The 23,695-nt window shown below is 35.9% G+C and overlaps 1 pseudogene across 1 annotated transcript; it reads right to left on the reverse strand.

Annotated features, from left to right (window-relative positions):
* Positions 1 to 373: 373 nt before the first annotated feature.
* Positions 374 to 4,295, reverse strand: LOC143625273 (putative cytosolic oligopeptidase A; annotated as a pseudogene). Its single transcript, XR_013152251.1, has 15 exons — positions 4,144 to 4,295; positions 3,901 to 3,970; positions 3,508 to 3,651; positions 3,175 to 3,405; positions 3,011 to 3,110; positions 2,825 to 2,946; positions 2,605 to 2,712; positions 2,280 to 2,525; positions 2,051 to 2,196; positions 1,827 to 1,944; positions 1,284 to 1,443; positions 1,148 to 1,179; positions 994 to 1,059; positions 782 to 853; positions 374 to 702 (listed from the first exon to the last, which is right to left on the reverse strand). The product of XR_013152251.1 is annotated as a putative cytosolic oligopeptidase A (transcript).
* Between the last annotated feature and the right edge of the window lie 19,400 nt (positions 4,296 to 23,695).

The raw sequence follows: 23,695 nt of genomic DNA on the forward strand, positions 1-23,695 counted from the left end.
TTGGCAACTTGGCGTACACTGTAGACTATAGACATCGAGTCATCGACCATAACCATTAACCATCTTTGGTTTTTCTTCTGAACCCACTTCAGGTTTGGGTTTGACCACACGTGATTAAAAAAGTTCTCATGACATTGCCCTAACAGGAAGCACCATGGTTCTTAACTTCTTATCATCCATTAGCCTTCTCACCAGCTCCAATTGTTTACTTGGCCACCTCATTACATTGGCTCGTGGACAGCTCATGTACAAAGGATCCCAGAAGACGTGGGGCTCTATTTGGATCCAAAAATTCCATTTTGAGGCTACGTCGGCTAAACTTGTCCTTACCAGTGTTATCTCCTATTGCCAACTTCATTTATTTATCTTATAGCACAGTTCAAATAATTATTTTCATATATAACTAGCTTCTCGAAACAATAGATGAAATTACCGATTTTGATGTGTAACCTATAAAATCAGGACTTCATAGCATTGTGAAGTTGTGTATATCTTGGCTATAAATACATCAGAATTATATCATGGATAATAAAAATACTTTTGTTTTTCTTGAATGCATCTAAAACTTTTGGCTCCTTTCAGCAAGTTCAAATCTACTATGTGCAGTATATCACTAAATGTTCATACAATTGTCTGCAATAAGCCATTGTGCCTCAACAAGGGCTCAGGAGACGGTTCACGCCCACGGAACTCGATAAAAACCTGCATATCAAATCACAAAATTATATACAAAAAAAGGCATGATCAAATATTATTTCTAGAAAAATATTATATTCATAACCTCTAATAGATCTTTTCCCCCTCCAAGAGCAGGTACAGTGTCCCTGAACCTGTATCCCATCTCTTTTAACGCCTGTATACAAAGCAATTTTAATCCAAACCCATAAAGTATCCTTATATGTATTGTCTTTCCTTAATTATGAGTTATAAAAAGAAGAGTAATTGAGAAATAATTATTAAATACAATTTCACTAGCACCATTAATCATTATACCTCATCATTATTTAACCCAGCATCCTCAAATGCAGAAAAAGCATCTGCAGATAACACTTCAGCCCACTGCAAAATATATATGATATTAAACCATCACAATTCACTATAAAAAATCCATGAAAATGTGTTAAAAAGAACAATTAATACTTAATACCTTGTAACTGTAGTAACCAGCAGCATATCCACCTGTTATTAACCATTAAAGCAAAAAATAGACGACAGAATAATTATACAAGAAGACTTGTTCCATTACTGATACTAAATGAAAGTGATTTATATAAAAAACCAACCTGCAAAAATATGGCTAAAACCACAAAGGAACCGGTCCTCTAGAAGTGGAGGAATCAGTTGAGTTCTTTGACCGACTCTTTGGTCAACATCATAGATAGATTCGGGTCCACCGGGAACTTAATTACTATGCAGCTCCAAGTCAAGGGTTGCAAACTTGAGCTACAAAATAGCATGTATGAAAATGAAATGTTATATCATTTTCTATACTGACCCGTTATTAGAGGTGGCAAAATGGACATGTTAAGCGTTTTGACCCATTTGAGATGTTGCTTTTTAAGCTGTTTTTCCCATTACTAGTTTGACCCAATGACGCTAAAACATAACACGATATACCACATTTACCTTATGTTGATACGACACTAAATACACATTATTATGATGAAGATATGTGAATGATACTTAATATAGATACTAAACAAAAAACATAGTCGATACGACAATATATACACATTTTATGATAAATATGCAAAATATACTTGATATAGGTATTGTTAAAAAAACATAAACAGTGCTCCCAGCTAAGTAGTGACTGTTAGGCTAACCTGACGAAGACTCATAGTACCCGCACGGAAAGTTCTTGCAGCAAGAAGCTTCTGATATATATCTTCAGGAAGACACTCTCCAGTTTCGTAGTGTTTGGCCATACTCATCAGGGTATCCCTGTGATGTTAATTTAAGGAATCATATTAACTTTCATATAAATTAGAATGCATTAAAGTAATATCAATTATGACAAAAATTAACATTAGAATCTGTAAATTAATACCTATGGTAACACCAATTTTCTGTGAACTGTGAAGGTAATTCAACAGCATCCCACTCTATGCCACGTATACCAGCGACAAGACCCACATCTTGTTTTGTTAGCATATGTTGAAGTGCATGACCAAACTCATCGAATACAGTCTCCACCTGAGAAACCGAACGATATATCACACAGCATAATCTGTAATAGTTGCAATATGTAATAATTGTTTTCCTAATTAAATGCATACCTCACGGAAAGTCATAAGGCTTGGCTTGTTACCAACAAGTGGCATTTGATTGCACACCATATGAGCAACAGGTAGCCTAACAGAGGTTTTATCATGTGAAAATACACGGGTTCGTGCATAGACTTCGCCCATCCATGCACCACCTTTTTTCTCAGATGGCCGAGAATATGGATCAAAGTAAAAAATATGAAATAGGAGCCCTGTTGAATCTTTGATGCAGTAAAATTTTACATCACTGTTCCAAACCTACAAAATAATCGCATCTATGAAGCCAACTCGCAAGCCATCTAACCAAAAAGAAGAAATTAGTTATATGTTATCTTACTGGTGCTGAACCGTCAGCTGGTACAACATCAATGTCAAATAGCATCTTCACAAGGTTAAAAAGACCATCCATAACTTTAGGCAATGAAAAGTAAGGTCGTAATTCTTGCTGTAAAATCCACATACATGTCCAATATTCACTTTACGAGAAAAGAAATAACAATTAAAACTTATACTAGGATTTCATAAGTGGGATATCACAGAAACTAGAGAAACATAACCTCATTTATCTCATATTTTGATTCTCTTAGTCTTTCACTCCAAAAGCTAATATCCCAGTGTGCCAATTCATCAGCTTCAGGTGCACCTTGACTTCTACGAAATTCCTTAAGCTCCTCCATATCTACAATATGTAAAAGCATAATTTTAGAAAGATTAAAACAATTACAATAAAAGTAAATAATGACCTTGAACTGCAGCATCCCAAGAAGCACTCCTCAGTTTTTCAAGAAGCTCTTCTGCTTTATCAACAGTTGCCATCTTGGTAGCCAAGGTTAACAATTAATTCTAAATAATAAGCGATAATATATGTAAAATAGCAACTTAAATTGTCAAAAAGAAATATTTAAACCTCTGCATAGTTATTATATCCAAGAGGCTTAGCCTTTGCTAACCTAAGCTTCAAAATTTGGTCAATAACCGGAGTATTATCCAAATCTCCACTTGAAGCACGCGTTACATAAGCGCGGTATATTTCCTCGCGCAAAGCCCGATTCTTAGCATGTTGCATAACAGACATAAAACTTGGCCCATCTAATGCTATCATCCATGGCCCATGTTCTGCAGTTGCATTTTCATGACCCTAAATCGGTTAAAAAAGTATCAATAAATAAAAAAGTTGATGCTTTTGTGCTAATTTGGATGAATTAACGTAAATATAAATGAATAGTTTTCCGTTCCGAACCTTTGATGTGGCTATTTGTGCAGCCAAGCCAAGAGCAGTAGCTGGTAAACCTTCGATTTCATTCTTATCAGTTATTAATTTTTCAAATTTCTTTGTGGCATCTAGAACATTTTCGCCAAATCTTTTGGAAAGTTTTGCTAACTCCTGGAATTATGTCATAATTAATGATACATAATAAAACATTATATATTATATTGATTCGCTTATAGATAAAGGTAAATACAGTATAAGGTTTATGATTTTAGCCAATAATAAAGTACTTGCAGCAACAACTAATCTATGTATAGTTAGTTATATTAACGATGAACATGGTAGCATTTATAATCATTACATCATGCATAGTGAATATCAATAGTCAAATGCTTGAAGTAATAAACATATGAATTCAATAACCTGTTGAAGTTTATTAAACTCTTCTCTTTCATCATCTTCAAGTGAGATACCACTAAGAACAGCGTCCGTCCTTTATTCATGCTGCATGTGTAATCAAGTTGCAGAAAGACGTCAAAACACTCAAATTATTTTAACAGAAAATAGGGAATCCAAAATAAGACTGACAATTTATCATTTTAAAGGTTTAAGATCACAAAAGTTTTTCAATATCTATCAGAAAATAACAAGTTTTATCTATCAAACATAGGAATTTGTTGATACTTACATTCAACTATACGTTTACACGCATCACTTAACGTTTCCCAGTCTGATGATTCCTTCATAGCCTTGAAAGCACTATAAATTGGTTTACTCTGATCCAATTTCAAGCCAAATGTGATTTTCTCAGGCTGCATATGAATTTGAGTAAGATCAAAACCATAGTAATCAAAAGCGTTAGGCGCACGCCCCTCGCATGTGGCCTAGGCGCAAGGCGCAAAAAAAGCGAGGGCCTAAAGAAAAAAATAGCGCACTTAATAAAAAAAATTAAAATATATAATGTATTCCAAAACTCCAAAATTATCCAATAGAAAATCATCAAAGCTCCAAAATTATCCAAAACCAAAAGATTAGTAGGTTATATAGAGATTAGAAGATTAAAAGGTGATTAAATGTAATTTAATGAAAAGTAAAAAATTAACAGGCTTTGACGGGTTTAGCTGCAATTTTCTTTAAGTAGCAGTAGGGCTGTAAACGAGCCGAGTCGAGTCGAGTCGAGCTAGAGTGTGCTCGAGCCCGAGCTTAAACTTAATCGAGCTAGCTCGAGTTCGGCTCGTTTTCTTTATCGAGCTGAAAAATCAAACTCAAGCTCGGCTCGTTTAAAGTTCAAGCTCATCGAGCCGGCTATTTAATTTTTTAAAAAATTTTTATTTTTTATTTTAAAATTTTAAAATATAATTTTAACATACATATTATATAAAATTTATAAATTAGAGAATTTATAAACAATTGAAGGGCAGGTGGTACCGCAGGTAACGAAGTTCAAGTATCTAGGATCATTTGTTCAGAGCGATGGGGAATTAGACAGTGATGTGACCCATCGAGTCCAGATAGGATGGTGTAGATGGAAAGCAGCCACAGGTATATTGTGCGACAAGAGTTTCCCAACTAAACTAAAGAGAAAATTTTATAGGGTCGCAGTTGGACCTGCAATGCTATATGGAACAGATTGTTGGGCCATCAAGAAGGCACAAGTGCGGAAGATGGAGGTAGCATAAATGAGAATGCTACGATGGATGTGTGGGCACACAAGGTTAGACCGAATAAGAAATGTTGTGTTTCGGGAGAGATTAGGGGTAGCGAACATATCAGACAAGATAAGAGAGTGCAGATTGAGATGGTTTGGACATGTGAAGAGAAGACATTCGACGAATCCTGTTAGATCCGTAGAAAACATGACTATAGAGGGGAGGAGGGGTAGAGGACGACCTAAATTGACTTGGGATGAGAGGATTAGGCGTGATTTGATAGACCTAAACCTCTCCGAGGATATGGTTGGAGATAGGAATTATTGGAGAAGTAGGATTAAAGTTAAAGATTTTTAAGGAGAAAGGAGCACCTTAAGGCTTCTATTTACCTTATTTTGGTCACATACCATATAGTATTATTATTATTATTATTTTATTATTACTATTATTATTATTATTAATATTACTATTATTATTTCATTTACTTTCTATTGCCTCATACATATATATTATAGAGCTGAGGGTCTCCCTAGAAGCCACCTCTTTATCCCGTTGGATAGACGTACGGTGTGCCTACATCCCACCCTTCCCAGACCCTACTTATAGCTTTGCTGTTGGTGGGACTTAACTGGGTATGATTGATTGATATGTTTTATTTTGTTATTCTTTTATAAGGTTTTAGGTATCGAGTGACATAATATATGTATAATTTTTATCTATTTATTTCTTGGTATTGTATTATTACATATAGATATTAAAATTTAGGGCTTAATCTAAACGAGTCGAGCTAAGACCGAGCCACGAGCCGAGCTGACCCTGGCACGAGCTCGGCTCGTTTAGAAATTGAGTCGAGCTCATATAGATACGAGCTTTTTCAACCCGATCTTTTTTTGAGCTATTTTCGAGCGAGTTTTGTTTTTGAACAGCCCTAAGTAGCAGTAGTGTTCTTTGCTTTTTGATGTATGCTTTTCAAAGTGTTGTTTTCCATACTTATTTAGCCTGTACTTTCTATAAGTAGCAGTAATTTTCTTTGCTTTTGGTATATGTTTTTCAAAGTTGTTCTTTTCACTAATTTGCTTGTAAAGTTCAGCAACATAACCAGAGAAAATTTCCCCATTTCGTGTATTGTCCTTGCCTGCTTTTGTCTTTGAAAACCAACAGAGCAGACCTGCACCTGAGAACCTTAGGTAGTTGGAGCGCATTTAATGCGCGTCGCCTGGAATTTGCGCCTAGGCGCCAAAAGCGATCGCTTTTGACAACAATGAACAAAACCTAAAATATACCCTAACAATTAAACAAAATAGATGCATAAATACATACACAGCTTAACACTTATAAACTATGAAATCGACCTAATAGAAAGCAAATTAGGAACAAGGGCGCAAACGAGCCGAGCCACACGCGAGCTACTCGAGATCAGATCGATAAAAAAGCTTCAAACTAGCCGAGCATTTTCGAGCTCAAGTATCCTCAAATAAAGGTCATTTAGTTATCAAGCTCGAGGCTTGTATTAAGGTTTTTCTCAAATTACATATAAAAGATAATTAAAAGCGTATATAAATTAACTAACAAATAATAAACAACCCAAGCCCGAGCTTAAAAAAACGACTCACTGGCCGAACGCGAGCTTACCTGAATTTGTTCCAATGGCGGAACGAAGCTCGGGAGTATCTTTAACGGCTTTTAAATGATTAATAGCTCCCCAAACAACACTTAAGTTATCAACTATTCTCTCCAACGGTTCCACTAGCTTTGACCAGGACGGTTCCACCGTCTTCTCTAATTCCGTCAAATCATTGTCCTGATAACGATAATCAACTTCCATTACTAATAACCGGAATAATAGTAATAAAACACAACTACACTTACTAGTTTGTTTAGCAAGGCACGCATTCCAGGGCGCACATGTGAAGCTTCAATTGTTAGAAATAAAAATATATCTTGATGAAAATAATAGGATGGAGATCACATCATTCCTTATTTAAAAAGATCATGCCATAAAGACTTGATTGTATTTCCTTGTTTAAGCCATTTATTGTATCTTTTTTCTTCCCTGTAAAAACAAAAGCAATATACAATGATTGATATTCAGCCATAATTCTTCATATTTCACTTTGAAACATGGTATCAAAGCAGTATTAAGGTTCTCAAACCTAAGTTGTTCATCACCGATCAATACCATTTTTTTTTCTTTCCAAACTCAAGCCACCATGTCCAATAACGAGAATTCAGATTTGTCTATACAACTCGCAAATCTGATCAGAAATTCCCAGCCTCTAAACCCCAAACTATCCGACAGTTTACAAATCAACCTCAAACTCAATCACCATAACTACGCACTATGGACCCGAATAATTCGAGTCGCTATAGGCGGAAAATCAAAAGCCATATTAAACCACTTGACCTCAAATCCTCCAGAACAGAATGATGAAAGTTTGGAGCAGTGGGAACAAAACGATTTGGTCATGTTTTCATGGCTCATACAAAATATAGAACCAGAAATTGCCGCCAACCTAACCGAGTTTCCCACAGTGAAATCGCTATGGGATGCCTTGATGGTTACTTACAGTAGTGGAAGTGATAAATTGCAAGCGTTTAATCTCCATGTCAAATCTAATGAGATTAAACAAAACGGTACATCACTTGAAGCATTCTGGATTTCACTACAGGGGACATGGGGAGAAATCGAAAGAATCGATCCCAACCCCATGAAATGTCCAGAAGACATTAAAGCTTATGCAAAATAAGGTCAGAACACAAATTGTTTCAGTTTTTAAATGCACTGGACCGGAAATATGATCCCATAAAACGGGAAATACTCTGCTTGGATCCACTCCCATCTGCAGAGGCGGCTTATGCAGCTGTCCGAAAAGAAGCCGCTCACCAGACAATTTTAGGAGCAGTTCCGATTGATACACAAGGCATTGCAGCAGGGTTAGTAGCCACTCATTCAGACGGATTAGGGCTTGTGACCACCGATTAAAAGCATTTGGGAAGAAAAACGGGCCAGTCAAGGAAGATAAATCTAACCTGAAGTGCACCCACTATGAACATACTAAAGAACAATGCTTTAGAATCGTTGGAATGATGGCCACAAAAAGAAGAACAATAAAGAAGGCAAGTATCTCCGGTGGCGGCGCCGCTAACCATATCAGATTACCCATTACACCCTCCTTCCTTCATCCACCCAGCATCAATTCATCGCCTACCCCTGCCATCAATTTACCATCGTTCTGCCCCTGCATCGATTCATTATTAATGGTAGTTGAAAACAAACCTAGTTAAGATTAATATTATATGCTCAATTCTTTGTTTCGCCTCTAGTTGTTTCGTAATGTCCAGGTTTCAAATTACCTTACGAATTATTATTCAACTTTTACAAATTGTAGAACAATTGATTTGTAAATGTAAACAAGTTGTTGATAGACTCTCTGCAGTGGTGTTGATAATTGTCTTTTGAGATGATATATCATAGGCTTTAGCATCAACATCATTTTGGAGGTAGGAAAGTTGCAAAGGGGAAGTCTTTTAAGAAGCCTCATACTTGAAAATATTAATTTTGCTATACCGAAATTTACATAGTACAAATATTTCCTTGTGGTGCTGCTGCAACCCTAAAATGCTTAACAATAGTGCTGTTGAGTGCGATGATGGTACACCTACAACCGATGTTCAGATTTGTTATCCCTTTCGTATATTGTTAGTGTTAACATTTCTTTTAGTTAAGTTTTCTTTTATTTAATTACTGCATATGGGAAAAGATAGTTTCGTTTTTAAGCTGGGCTGTAAAACCAGAAATGGACGAAAGGAAACTTGTAATTTTGGATGAATAATGAATGATCGAAGAAAGGAAACTTGTAATCAATGATACTGGTTTTGGTTGGATGATGCAGATGGGATTCAGGTGGATATTTGCACTGTCGCTGGTGCTTCAGGCTGCATACTACAGGTGTTTGAGGTGGTCAGTTCTCAGGTCCCGTAAGTTTGCTTTTGATGTTGTCAGCTAAAAGTCCTTTGATTTCTCTTGGTTAAAGGTTGCAACTGGACTATCAAACATAAACGCTTAAACAAACGGGGTATCCTTGTTTGTGTTCATTCGATAAGAAAATGAACGAACGTAAAGGAAAAACAAACAAGTACAGTTGAACATAGATGAAAGAAGATAAATGGACATAATCAAGCAAACATCAACTAAAAGTAAACGCGAATATCAGTCTGGTCTAAAAACTAATAAAACTAAACTAATTCGTAATGAAGTGATATTTTAATTTAATAAAACTAGATTAAATTGTAACGGTCCTGGCAATTTGAATGAATTCAATATTGAATAAACATAGACATACGCATGCGGATGAACACAAACGAACGTAAATGAACGAGAACATAAACGAACGTAAATGAACATTTACGAACTTAAATGAACTTCCCATCGAATGGTTCACTAAAGACTCGGTTCGTTTACTAGCCTATGGACAGTTGGCTATATCAACCAATTTACTTTTAAATGGGTTGATTTGGGTTTTGTTTATCTTTAACGGGTCATATGGAAAAATGGACAAAAATAAATCATGCAGGTTCCTTCTTCCAGCATCATTGATTGTCATCAATGTTATAAGCTAAATTTTATGTGGTTACCTGTAATCTGGTGGGAAATAGAGGTTGGAATGATGTCTTGATGATCTGGAATGCTAAGGGCAGAATGGTAAATTGGTTGAGATCAGGCTAGGGCAATTTGGTAATTTGATCTATAATGGGTAAGTTGAGAAATCTGGTTAATGTGGTCAAAGTTGACTTTTTTTTTTTTTGATACTTTGGTCTTTTGGGGGTAACCTGTAATCACTGGTACATTATTGTTTTTAGGCCATTTTATTGATTTAAATGTTTAAAGATGTTATATGTGCTTAATGGTTCAAGTCAATAGCTGTGGGACTTGAATGGTTTGAAGCGCCTATAAAAGGGAGGTCCAAACTCATGGTTTTCATGTCTATTGATTATTATTATTTTTATTATTAATTATTAGATGTTTTTTAGGTTGGATATATAATAACTTAGTAGGCTGGCTTCAGTGTGACCCCAATCCTATATCAATTGGTTCGAACAACAACCAGTGGATCTGGTTACCTACCAACTTCTACCAACAGAATACTTACTAATAGTATTAGGTAAGTAAGGTATTGCCATTATGATTTCACCATTTAACATGTTTACGTGTATTTATGGGAATCCCATCTACTTAGATGCAATTAGATGGTGTATAATCTAGAGGTACATTGGAAGAGAAGATCACTCACCGATATTCTCACTTTAAGTTTAACTAAAAATTGATCATAATAGCCTAATTGCATCCTTCAACTTAAAACAAATGGAAATGTGGATCATTTATATATTATTATAGTTATTATTGTGATGTAGAAATCAATACATTATTTACTGATTCAATAGATATTATTATATTTAACATTTTCTTTTGTATTTATTGTTCTAAAAGCATTGAACCAATGAGTGCAATCATTGACTCCATCTTCCCTAACTGAATCATTCATTAGAGCTTAACGATGGCGGCCAAAGTCAACAATTTTAAACGACAAGCGAGGCGTTGGTGGCGGCCTACAAAGTCACGGTGACAAAAGCTTTTAACTATTGTTGGTGTACGAAAACGGTCAGTTTGTTTAGTGTTTTGGTATTAACATTTGGTGTTTATCTTTGAACGGGATATTATGTATTTATGTTTGTATTCAAAAAATTATTTAAACATGTAATGAATTTGATGTGCTCTGTCACAACGCCTGTTATTTATACTTTCAATTAATTTAACAATTAATAAACATTATAGTGATATCATTTAACCTAACGATTTATTAATATTGATTTGCATACTAAATAATAAAAAAATATTTTTAACTTATCTGGTTTTTAAATTTGGTTCGACTAATCCGACTGTTCTTATGGATGTACTACATAGCAAACACGTCATCTCCAACGCTCTCATCCGATCCGCCACAAAGCGCGGGCTCTTTGCTAGTATTCACTAATAAGTTTTACCTTGGTATATTCGATGTGTTTGTTTTATGAATCATGGATATAGTAGGCTTAGGACTATGAAAAACAAAAAATTCTTGTGGAACAATGATACGTTCAAGGAGTTTATCGATGCGTGCTTGCTTGAACTTAGAAAAGGGAATAGACCCGGTACTCACTTTAGTAAGATTGGGTGGAAGAATATAGTTCAAATCATGCATGAAAAAACGGGCATAAAATTTGATGAAAAACAAATTAAAAACAAATGGGACGTCATGAAAAAAGAATGGAAGCTTTATGACCGGTTGATGAGGCATGAAACGGGGATTGGTGGGACGAGAAGCTTAATCGATGCATCACCTGAGTGGTGGGATGAGAAAATAAAGGAAAGTTCTACACTCCTACTGTTTTTTTAATCATTTGTAGTTAGTGGTGTTAATCGGGTTAACTTGCTCGGGTTTCGGATTAATCGGTTCGGGTTAAAGAGATTGTTAGATGGATAAAACTTTGTTGATCAAATTTTCATAAATTTACACAATTATTGTAATAATATAGCTATGATAACACTTTGATTATTTATAAGTATTAACTAAATAGAAAATGGATAAAGCCTTTACCATTATAACTTGAAGTCCGCCTTGCTGTATGTGATCGCTACCCGAACCAAGAAGTCCAACATCAGAGAGCTTTCATGACAAAGATTAAATAAAGAATTAATTACATGCACAGTCCCTGTTGTATAAAAACAGTTTAAACGCTGCAGCTGCTGCTGCATAATAACGGTTTTTTTAACCAGTTTTTTTTTTAAAAAACTGGAACTGTTTTAACCAGTTTTTTTTACAATATTATGACCTGCTGAAGCTGCTGCGTAAAAACACTTTTAACTGGTTTTTTTAACCAGTTTTTTTTTAAAACTGGAATTGTTTTAACCGGGTTTGTTAACCATGTTATGACCTACTGAAGCTGCTGCATAAAAACAGTTTAACCGGTTTTCTAACCAGTTTTAACCGGCTTTTTAACCAGTTTTTTTTTAACCGAACCAAACCGAACCGTTACCAATTATTGAAAATTATAACCGAACCAAACCGAACCGTTACCAATTATAACCAAACCAAACCGTTAGTAACGGTACGGTTTGAACGGTCTGTTTATATATTTTTTAATATTAGAATTGAAGGACTTTCCAAGATTCATTTTTTATACCATCTCAGTTTCAGTTTCAAGTTGTTGGGTCAAATCAAGATTCATTTTTTAAGTTGTTGGGTCAAATCAAGATTCATTTTTTGTGAGCTCAGTTTCAAGTTCTTTCATGAGCTGCAGATTAAAGACTATACCATCTCAAGTTCAATATTTGATTCTTGATTCCTTTTAAGTTATACATACGATCACCAAGTGAAAATTGTCTTAGCATCGATGGCTATTCATAACTTTATTAGAAAGGCCGGTAGGTTTGATGAAGCATTTGAAACTGCCCAACAAGAATCTTACAATCCCATAGAAGATAATCCTATTGATGAAGATCATGAAAAAGTTCCGGCTACAAATCGTACGGCTAATGATAATATGCTTATGGCAGCGATAAGAGATGCTATTGCGCAAGAAATAATGGAATCGCAAAGCGGAATGTAGTATGACATTATTTTGTTATTATTGTGTATTTTTGGTGTTTTTTTAACATCTCGAATGTAGTATTATTATGGTTTAATCAAATAATTATATGGAAACAAATTTTATGATGTATATTTTGTAATTTCTTTTTCAATATGCTAGAGATGAAAAAAGTATAAAATGGTATAAATAAGCAATCCCGTACACTTTTTAAAAATAACTTATTCATTTGTATAAAAATGTCCTTTTTGGTCATTTTACATAAATAAGTTAAACCAAACACTTTTTTTAAAACTCCTTATCAAATAGTCACAATACATTTTCTACTTATCACAAAAAGTTCTTTTCACCTTAAATAAGGAATCCCAAACACACCTATTATAGTAGAAATGTTAAATCAAACTCCTAAGGAATCTGTTAATTATAATACTGGTCAATACATGTTAAAAAACCTCCCACATAGTTCAATTTTATCAAATAAAACCTCTAAAGATTCTGATTTTTACGAAAACAATCAATCAGAAATTATAGACGTGTCTAGAACCAAAAAAGAAAAAGGGATATTCGAATCTGTTGGGCAAATAAATATAGCTAAACATGTGAAAGTGTAGAAAAATCTTGGATATTTGATTGTGGTGCTACCGACACCATGACTTTTGAACTATCAGACATAATTTCAACATCGAAACCCAAGATTAATGATATTAAAACAGCAAACGGGGGAATAGTTCCCGTAAAGGGAGGGGGAACTATCGGGATTTCCCCCACATTAAAACTTTCAAATTGTCTTTATATCCCGTCTTTGTCACATAAACTATTATCTATTAGTCATGTAACAAAGAAACTAAATTGCTCGGTATTAATGCACCCCACGTTTTGTATTTTACAGGACATCAGGACAGGAGCGATTATTGGGCGTGGCACTGAACGTCAAGGGTTGTATTATGTGGACGAAGTGACTCAACATGGTACTGTGATGCTAGCTCATTGAACTACTGATCGAGAAGCTTGGTTATGGCATAGACAATTAGGACACCCATCTATCGGTTATTTACATCTTTTATTTCCAAAATTATTTCCTTTAAATGCAACATTAAATGCGAAGCTTGTGTTTTGGCTAAAAGTCATAGACATACCTTTAAACCGAATAATACAAAAGTTAATTTACCTTTTTCCCTTATCCATTCGGACATATGGGGACCAGCAGAGGTTGCTGGGGGACAAAATTTTCGTTTTTTCATTCTTTTTGTTGATGATTGCACTCGTATGACATGGATTTATTTTCTAAAACATAAATCTGAAGTATTTGATAAATTTATTAATTTTTATGCCATGATACAAACACATTTTAAAACTAACATTCAAGTTCTTCGGTCTGATAATGGGGGGAGTTCGTAAACACATCAATGACAAAGTTTTGTCAAGAGAAAGGAATAATTCACCAAACGTCTTGTTCACACACCCTAGAATAGAATGGGACAGTCGAACGAAAAACTCGAATTCTTTTAGAAATAACACGAGCTCTTCTAATTGAATCTCAAACCCCCAAATCTTTTTGGTCTGATGCTCTTGCCACTGCCACTTATCTTCTTAATCGTTTACCAACCAAAGCCCTCGACCTAAAAACCCCTCTTCAAACTCTTTCTGAATTTACTAAACTTCCACCCGTACTTACGTTACAACCACGAATATTCGGGTGTTCTGTTTTTGTCCACATACCCAAAATAAATCGAACCAAACTCGGTCCTTGTGCGGAAAAATGCGTATTTGTGGGTTATGGTGTTAACCAAAAAGGATATCGGTGCTATAGCCCAAAAAGGTGTCATATGTATACTACAATGAACTGTGACTTCCTTGAAACCGAATTCTTCTATGCATCCCAACAAAGTGGCCAGGGGGAGAAAGAGGATAATGACACACTTAGTTGGCTAAAATGGGTTCCAAAATGGGTTTCACCATCAGAAGAAGCCAAAAACAGTACCCCAATCATCAGAAGCAGTAGCTCACAGTACCCAAGATGAGTCATTGGGCTCACAACAATCTGATACACCAACAATCAGTGTTCCAAACAATAATTCTCCCAACCTGACGTCTGAGGTAAGTAATTCTCAAACACAAAATGAAGAAACTTATAATATATCTGATAACTGTGAGATAGAAATAGAACAGACAATACAGGATGAACAAGATAAGGAAACAATGCAAGAAGAAACAAGTGAGAAATATGTTCTTCCACCAAGGATCAATAGAGGAATCCCAGCTAAACGGTACTTCCCAGAAAAAATTTCTAGATCCTCCAAGTATCCCATCGCAAACATAGCCGAAGGAAACCTATCCAAAGAAGCCAAAGCCTTTACTGCTTCCTTGTATGCTGAAATATTCCAAACTCTGTGGAACACGCCCTAGAGTCAAAGAACTGGAAAGACGCTATGGGTATAGAAATGATGGCGTTAATGAAGAATAACACATGGGAAAAATGTAATCTCCCACCAGGAAAGAAACCAGTGGGATGTAGATGGGTCTTCACAATTAAACATAAATCGGATGGTACTATGGAAAGATATAGAGCACAACTAGTTGCTAAAGGTTATACCCAAACCTACGGGATTGATTACTCAGAGACATTCTCTCTAGTAGCCAAGATTGATACGATCCAAGTTCTTTTCTCTATCGCTGCTAATAAAGGATGACCTCTTTATCAATTTGATGTTAAGAATGCCTTTCTACATGGAGAATTAAAAGAAGAAGTTTATATGGACATCCCTCCTGGATACACTGGGAATTTCAAAACAAATGAAGTATTTCGGCTAAAAAAATCTCTCTACGGACTTAAACAATCTCCTCGAGCTTGGTTTGGCAGATTTACTCTTGCAATGAATAGATACGGATTTCGACAAAGCAACTCCGATCATACATTGTTTCTTAAACAAAGAGGTAAACTTGTGACTTGTTTAATTATATATGTTGATGACATGATAATTACAGGGAATGACGATGAAGAAATGAAGGACTTAAAGGCAAATTTGTTCAAAGAATTCGAGATGAAGGACTTAGGTAGACTGAAATACTTTCTTGGAATTGAAGTGTTAAGGTCTAAACAAGGTATCTTTATTTGTCAAAAGAAATATATTCTTGACCTTTTAGCTGAAACAGGAATGATCGATTGCAAGCCTGCCGACACTCCAATGGTAGTAAATCATAATCTACATATGCAAGAAGGAGCGGAACTCACAGACAAAGGGAGATACCAACGTTTGGTAGGTAAACTAATATACCTCTCACATACTCGTCCAGATATAGCATATGCAGTTGGGGTAGTCAGTAAGTTTATGCATCAACCGCAAGTAACCCACATGGAAGCAGTATTGAGAATTATCAAATACCTCAAAGGAACAACGGGTTATGGAGTTCTCTTTCAACCAAACAACCATTTAAAGGTCCAGTTATATACCGATGCTGACTGGGCAGGAAATAAAAATGATCGAAGATCAACATCAGGGTTCTTTACCCTAGTGGGAGGAAACCTAGTTACATGGAGAAGCAAAAAGCAGAAGGTGGTAGCATTATATAGTGCTGAAGCTGAATTTCACGGAATTGAACGAGGACTGACAGAAGTACTATGGATACGCAAACTTCTTACTGAAATCGGGTTTCAACAAATCGAAGCTAGTAGCATCATGTGTGATAACAAAGCTGCAATACAAATATCAAAAAATCCCGTTCAACACGATCGTACAAAACATGTGGAGGTTGATAGAAACTTCATCAAGGAAAAACTTGAGACAGGAATTATAGAGCTACCATTTGTTCGATCAGAAAGCCAGTTAGCAGATATATTAACAAAAGCCGTCAATGGAAGAATCTTCAGCAATTGCCTTGTCAAGTTGAATATTGGGGCTCCCACTACTCAACTTGTGGGGGAGTGTTAGAAAATAATAATATATCTTGATGAAAATAATAGGATGGAGATCACATCATTCCTTATTTAAAAAGATCATGCCAACCTTACCTTGATCTTGTAACCGTTGGTGAATTTCCAGCCATAAAGACTTGATTGTATTTCCTTGTTTAAGCCATTGTATTTCCTATTTATTGTATCTTTTTTCTTCCCTGTAAAAACATCAGAAAAAGCAATATACGGTGATTAATATTCAGCCATAATTCTTCATATTTCACTTTGAAACATCAATAACGTCAAACGGAGGGAAATCGAAGTCCTACAAAAGAGGATTGGATTTTATTGTTGTTGAAGAAGGCGGTGACGGAGATTATGGTTGATCGGTGACGGAGTAGAGGCGGAGGAGAGATGGCCGGGGGCGGAAGTGAAAGGAGGATGGACAGAAGCGAGAGTTAAGGAGAGGTCTAGAGCTTGAAGAACAAACGAGACACGTCAGAGAAGTCGTCGTCATAACCCTAGCCATAACAGAATTCAGTTGCAGACCTTTGAGTTTGTTTGTTGGAATCAAGATTTACAAAAATATTCTTTTTTTTCTTTTTTATTTTCCTTTTTTTTTTTTTGTGATTTTGAATGCTGAGCGACGATAATATTAGTTAAAGTGTAGTCATTAAGTTTGTTTCTTTTATTATTCTTATGGGGACTATAGATTTATTGTTTTATGATCCTAGGTGTGATGTTTACGTTCAGTGGTTGATGTATCATTATGATTGGCAGAAAAAGGTATTATGAATATGAAAGTGCTATGGGTGGTATAGGTTAGTTTTGAGCGGTCTATGGTTAAATTCATAATCATAATTGATACGCTGATTAATGGTAATCATAACTATAACCGACTGTTATGGCGGTTTCAGTTAACCGTCTTTGAAGGTTATAGAGAGTCGGTTAATCGTAACTAAACAATGTAATTGGGGGTGGGGGTGGGGGGGTAAGTTGCTCACCGCTATGTGTTAATATGTGTCATAGCAATGAAAGTTGAGGCAAGTCTAAAGGATATAAATATTAAGTGTTATGTTACCAAGTAAGCATACGTTTCCTGACGATTCATGAGTCTTACTCTTTAGATTGAATGCCATGTGTCTGAAAGATTGTGACATGGCACAATTTTCAATATCTATTGTGTGTGGTTGTGAAAAAGTTTAATAAGTACACACACCACCCACAAACAAATATCCCCCGGGGGGGGGGGGGGGGGATGTAGTTACTGTAAGACATGTTTTGAGCATGTGTTTTTAACTTTGTGGGAAGTTAGGGTAGTTGTATCACTTGGTAGAGCTTTCATATAAAACCTGTCATGCACGCATCGAAGTGCCTCCATATGTGATGTTATACAAAGAAAGTGCACAAACTCGATCAATTTGGTGGTATCACTTAGTACATACTAGGTTGTAGTGATGTTGTGTTTGAAGCCATCTAAATGACTGATTAGATACGTGAGCAATTGAGAGATGCTTAGAGTTGGTAAGTTTCAAAGGTGGATGACTATGACTTAAATTTAAAAAGGATGAGGTTTTGGGTTCAAGTTCAACATGTGACAAAAAAGTAAGGGGTTTCGGGTTGTGCCGGGGGTTTTCCATATGATAGGCTTCCTCCAAATGATGGAATGAAAATGATTGGTGAGTCAGCAACCCGTTAATGATTCAAATGACCATTCAAACTAAAAAGAAGAAAAAAAAACATGGGGTTTATATGGCCACGCAAAACCATCAAAAGAGTTAGAAGGGTGGTCTATTGCTTGGAAGTACCTAAAATCTTGAATGATGTTCACAACACGTTTGACCGATTTCACATGTCACAGTTTAAAATGCATAGTCGATAATGCACTAGATGATATTGCGGTCGGTGAGATGACATGGCTGCAGAACAAGGATATCAACTTTGTGAAAGTGCAATGAAAGTTGATTTGATGCCAATTATGAGTCGGTAGACAGGTGAAGAAGCACTTAAACTGTGTGTTATCGCTGAAGTTGGGCTCCGAATTCATCCAATAATATTGTGTCATGCAGTGCTGACTGGATGCTCACTGAAGTCACCGCTGAAGTCGCCTGAGCCTGTTGTGGTCCAGGTGAGCGGTAGCTTTAGCGAATTATCTGATTTATTTATTTAATTTCTCTTCTAAATTTGGAAACTAATAATTAATAATACATTAAAATATAAATATTAACAAATAATAATACTAGTCTAGTACAAGATGATCGGGGCGTATATCCCACAAATGCTCGACCAACTCATGACGAAGGTTTCCGTGGACCTCGCGGTTCATGAGAGATAAGACGATTCGAAGTTTTTCATCATCGGTGATTGTCGATTCAGGTTGTAGATGTCACACTAGTAGTTTTTACAAATAGCCATACCTTGGTCCTCAAGAACCATGTTATGTAGAATTATACAAGTGTAGACGACATCCATTATTTTCTCCCTTGACTAAAACCATAGTGGCCTCAAAATCAAATGAAAATGTTCCTTTATAACTCCAAACGCCCTTTCAATATCTTTACGCGCCGATTCTTGCTTCTTCTTAAAGTACTTCCGTTTGTCTTCAAATGGAGATGCATAAACTTGAACAAGCGTCGACCATTCGTTATAAATCCCATCAACCAGGTAGTAGCCATGCTTGAATTGAACCTCGTTCGCATAAAACGATTGAGTTGGCTCAACCCCGTCAATATGTCATCAAATATCATTGACTGTTCGATATCATTTACGTCATTATTTGACCCGGCAACACCAAAAAACACATATCAGAACCAAAGATCATGGGAATCCGCCTCCTCGTATATGCGTTGGATATCATACAAAGCTAGTTTGCGCAAATATCTCCGTGAGTAAATCGATATGATCCCTATGTATAAACATTGCCAAGTAAACCCTCGGACAATATATAAAATATAACTAAACGAAACATATAGGTATATATGTATACCTTGACAGAAAAAATGAAGTGAGTCTCGCGAAAATTTTTCAGACATTTCTAGGTATTCATCTATTGCATCTGACGAAATTCCATAAGCTAGTTGATGAATAGCAGTTGTACATTTTTGGATGGTTGTGAAACCCGGTCTATGTCTTGCATCTTCTCATTGTTGAAAAAATGGATCCGATCTAACAAATCATTTGATAAACACATAAATAGTTGTCTACTCATTCAAAAACGACGTATAAAATGTTCTTCCTCGTTAACGAGATCGGGGCTAAAATAGTGACGTACCAAAGTTTCATTAGCGTCCACTAGATCACGAATAAGATGTGGTTGTCTTGTAAGTCTTTGTCGTTCTTGAAACCATTCAACCAACATGTTAACTGTTACTCACATGGATTCAAAAATAAGGTCGTCCTCCTCCGAAGAGTCGGACGAAGAAAAATAATTCCATTGCATTTTTGGTTTGTAATTGGGAGTATTGGAGAGAATGAGTAGAATGAGTGGGTATTTTTTGTGTTTGTTTTTTGTGTGTGATAGTGTTTATATAGGTATTTATAGAAAGAAAAAACAATAAATCCAACGGTCCAATTCCAATTCCCAAAACGTTCCCATTCCAATGGTCACTTTAGCCAACTTCACCAACCTCGCTCCAGCTAGTGCCAGACTACTCGCGGCAAGGCATTGTGGTGTTCGCGAGTTGATGTGGCTAGTGGCGCCACTCGCGAGCTCGCTGAAGCCACCACAACGGATAGTCTTAACTGTATTCCATGTAGCTTGGATTTGGTGCCAATATACTAATATTTTATTTGAAGATTTTGGTTGTGTAAAAATTGAAAGAAACTCTTATATTTATACTGGGAAGGGTTAATTTGAGAACTCATTGAGTTATAAGAAGTTTAAGAACTCAATTACAACGACAAGTTCAATTAAATGTGCACAAATTTTGGGGATAAAATTAAATTTGAATAAAAAACTAAAGGAAGAGAGAGAAAAAAAACATTTTAAAAATGTTTGAGGGGTATTTTAGTAATGTTATAATTCCACCATCTTTTTTATACATTAAAAGAAGTGAAGCCTAATCATTATTATTCTAAAGACTTTATTTTCAATTAAATTTTGTTATCACTTATTAAATCCAGATCACAAAAGAGAGCATTTTTTTAAATCCGGATCACAAAAACAACATTTTAAATTTATTACTCAAATAAGATATTAAAGGGGTTTTTGTTTTTTGAGAAAATGTCTTATTGATCTCTTTTGTCTGTATCAAGAAGACATCGGGCAAATATTTAGCTCTGCAGATCATTTGTTTTTTTAAGAAATTTCATTAAAAGATGTCTTTATGTCCTCTTTTTAGAGAAGATATGGACCAATCACTATCTTCACACAGCTCTTGTGCCCTAAGTCCCTAACCATCATACTATCATCTCTTTACACCTCTCCACTCCATTGATCTCTCTTACACCTCTCCATCGTCGGCGACCCTCCACCTCCCTCCACAGTCGGAGACCCTCCACCACTCTCCATTGTCAGCAACCCTCCACCCCGTCGACCATCCTCCTCTCTCCACCTCGTTGGCCCTCCAGTCCCCTCCACCCCTTCGACCCCTCCGTCCTCGCCACCCCCCTCCTCCGACCCCGAATCTCGCCACCCCCGTTGTAACACCCCGTAACCGCAGCGGAAACGTACACGGGATGCAACAGACACATCTGATATCAACAGCATTGCTTATAAAGAAAATACCACTACATTAATTTATAACATATTACATTGTTGCGAGTTTCATTACTGTCTAGGTGTTACACACATATTTTACCGATAAGACATTAATAAATTCATTACAAAACATAGAGCAGCAAGCTTCCAACAGGTAGCACAGATAGTTAAGCACACATCAATCAATCCAACTTGGGCATACCTAGAAAACATGTAAAGAAAACGGGTCAACTACGAATAGTTGGTGAGTTTCACTAAATTAAATAAACACTGACAAATCATTTTAATAATCATTTATTAGCAATATAATCATGCTGGGAACTATGTTACCCCAGAACATTTCCATTAACTTTCTGGGAACTATGTTACCCCAGAACAGTAATAACCCCTGGGAACTATGTTACCCCAGAACAATAAATACCCCTGGGAACTATGTTACCCCAGAACAATAATAACCCCTGGGAACTATGTTACCCCAGAACAATAAAAACCCCTGGGAACTATGTTACCCCAGAACAATAACTACCCCTGAGAACTATGTTACCCCAGAACAATAACTACCCCTGGGAACTATGTTACCCCAGAACAATAATAACCCCTGGGAACTATGTTACCCCAGAACAATAATAACCCCTGGGAACTATGTTACCCCAGAACAATAATAACCCCTGATAAACAATTTATATATTCTGTGCATCAAACCATATATATATAAATATACAAGTATTTCCATACGATCGGTATGTACTTAAATACTTTAAATAAGACATGTTTTCCGCCCCGGGAAAATATAATTAAAACAATTCATTAAAAGGGGCTCGTGAAAACTCACCTTTTTGTGAGTCGGTGAGTAATATAAGGAACAGCTACGTGCCTGGATCTGTAATATAATATCTAGTCGTTACTATATAATTCCCATAACTTAAATACGTATCAATCGGTACATCTGGGAACATTGTTAACCCAGTACTGTACTCGATTCGGGGACAATGTTAACCCCGTGACACTTCTAAGGACTCAGATTGTGACATTGCTTAGAGTTTGACAGTCAATTTAGTTAAGGTGATGAAATTATAGCTCGGTTTGACACCCCGTTTGGCCGTGGGGCCCGTTTCCGGTATTTCGGTGCCGGAAACGGTAAAATCGGGTAAAATTACCCAAATCATCCGAATTATTTTCGAATGATTTATTTTTACCTAATTTACTTAGATTTATGAAAATAGTCCATTTTTAAAGTTTTCGTGTACCAGTCAGCTCGCTTATGCGAACTTTGCCGGTTTACACGTTTTAAGCTTTAAATATTTGTTTTTACGTTCTTTTTAGCACAAATAATTACCCGTTTAGTCTCGGGTCTTGAATTTTCCACAAAACTTATTTTGACAGAAAGAAAATTTTACAAAATTTTTCCAGATTTATTTTCTTATATTTACATTTATTTATCTATTTTTAAATCTTATTAAAACACTAAATATGTCAAAAATACCAAAACACTTTAGAAAAATCCCAAATTTTTCTGGGATGATCCTTTCCATCCTCATAACTCCCTGGAATTTTTCCAGAATTTAAAACTCATTTTTCAAGCCATTTTCACCCAAAACCGAGCTAGAAAGCCCTAGAACTCGTTTCACCGAAAAGCCTACTTAGACTTTTCCAACTGAGCTCAAATTTTGTGGGTGACTTTTATATGTTATAAAAGGCTTATCTTAAATTTTCCAGAATTTTTCATCATGTTTAGCTATTTTTCACTATTATTGGCCAAAACCGAGCATTAAATTCACCAAATATTCATCTTTTATCCAAAAATTACCAACAATTCACAGATCTCATATTTTCATGTGTAGATCATCTCTGTGAAATTTCGTGACCCAACTCTAAGCCCACGAAAATCTGTCCAAATTTCATATACACGCGAAAACCGAACTATTTTGTGTTTTCTAGCTTTAGATCGCAAGGATCTCGGTTTCTAGCCTTTGCTAGCCGCTAGATACAACACTTACAAGCACAATAACACCACACCAAGCAAGTTATACCCACAATCAAGCCATTTCTTTCCTAGTGTCGGTTAAAACATCAAAACAACGATTTTGACCGTAAAAATCCGTTCTCGACTCTTTTTACTCATTTCTTGGACCAAGATCCCTTGTATAACTTGTATACATCTCTTGGTCATGCAAGAGTCGGTTTCATCTCGGATTTTCACCCGTCTTTCACATGGAAAATTCATTTGACAAGATTTCAACCGTAAAAATTCATTCTAAACACTTTTAACTAATTACTTGGATCAAGATCCTTTGTATAACTTGTATACATCCCTTGATCATACGAGAATCGGTTTCATCTCGGGTTTTCACC

The sequence above is a fragment of the Bidens hawaiensis genome, unplaced genomic scaffold, assembly GCF_021521415.1.
Source record: "Bidens hawaiensis isolate Kalapana, Puna unplaced genomic scaffold, B.hawaiensis_p1.1 tig00004030_1, whole genome shotgun sequence".
Classification (NCBI taxonomy): Eukaryota; Viridiplantae; Streptophyta; class Magnoliopsida; order Asterales; family Asteraceae; genus Bidens; species Bidens hawaiensis.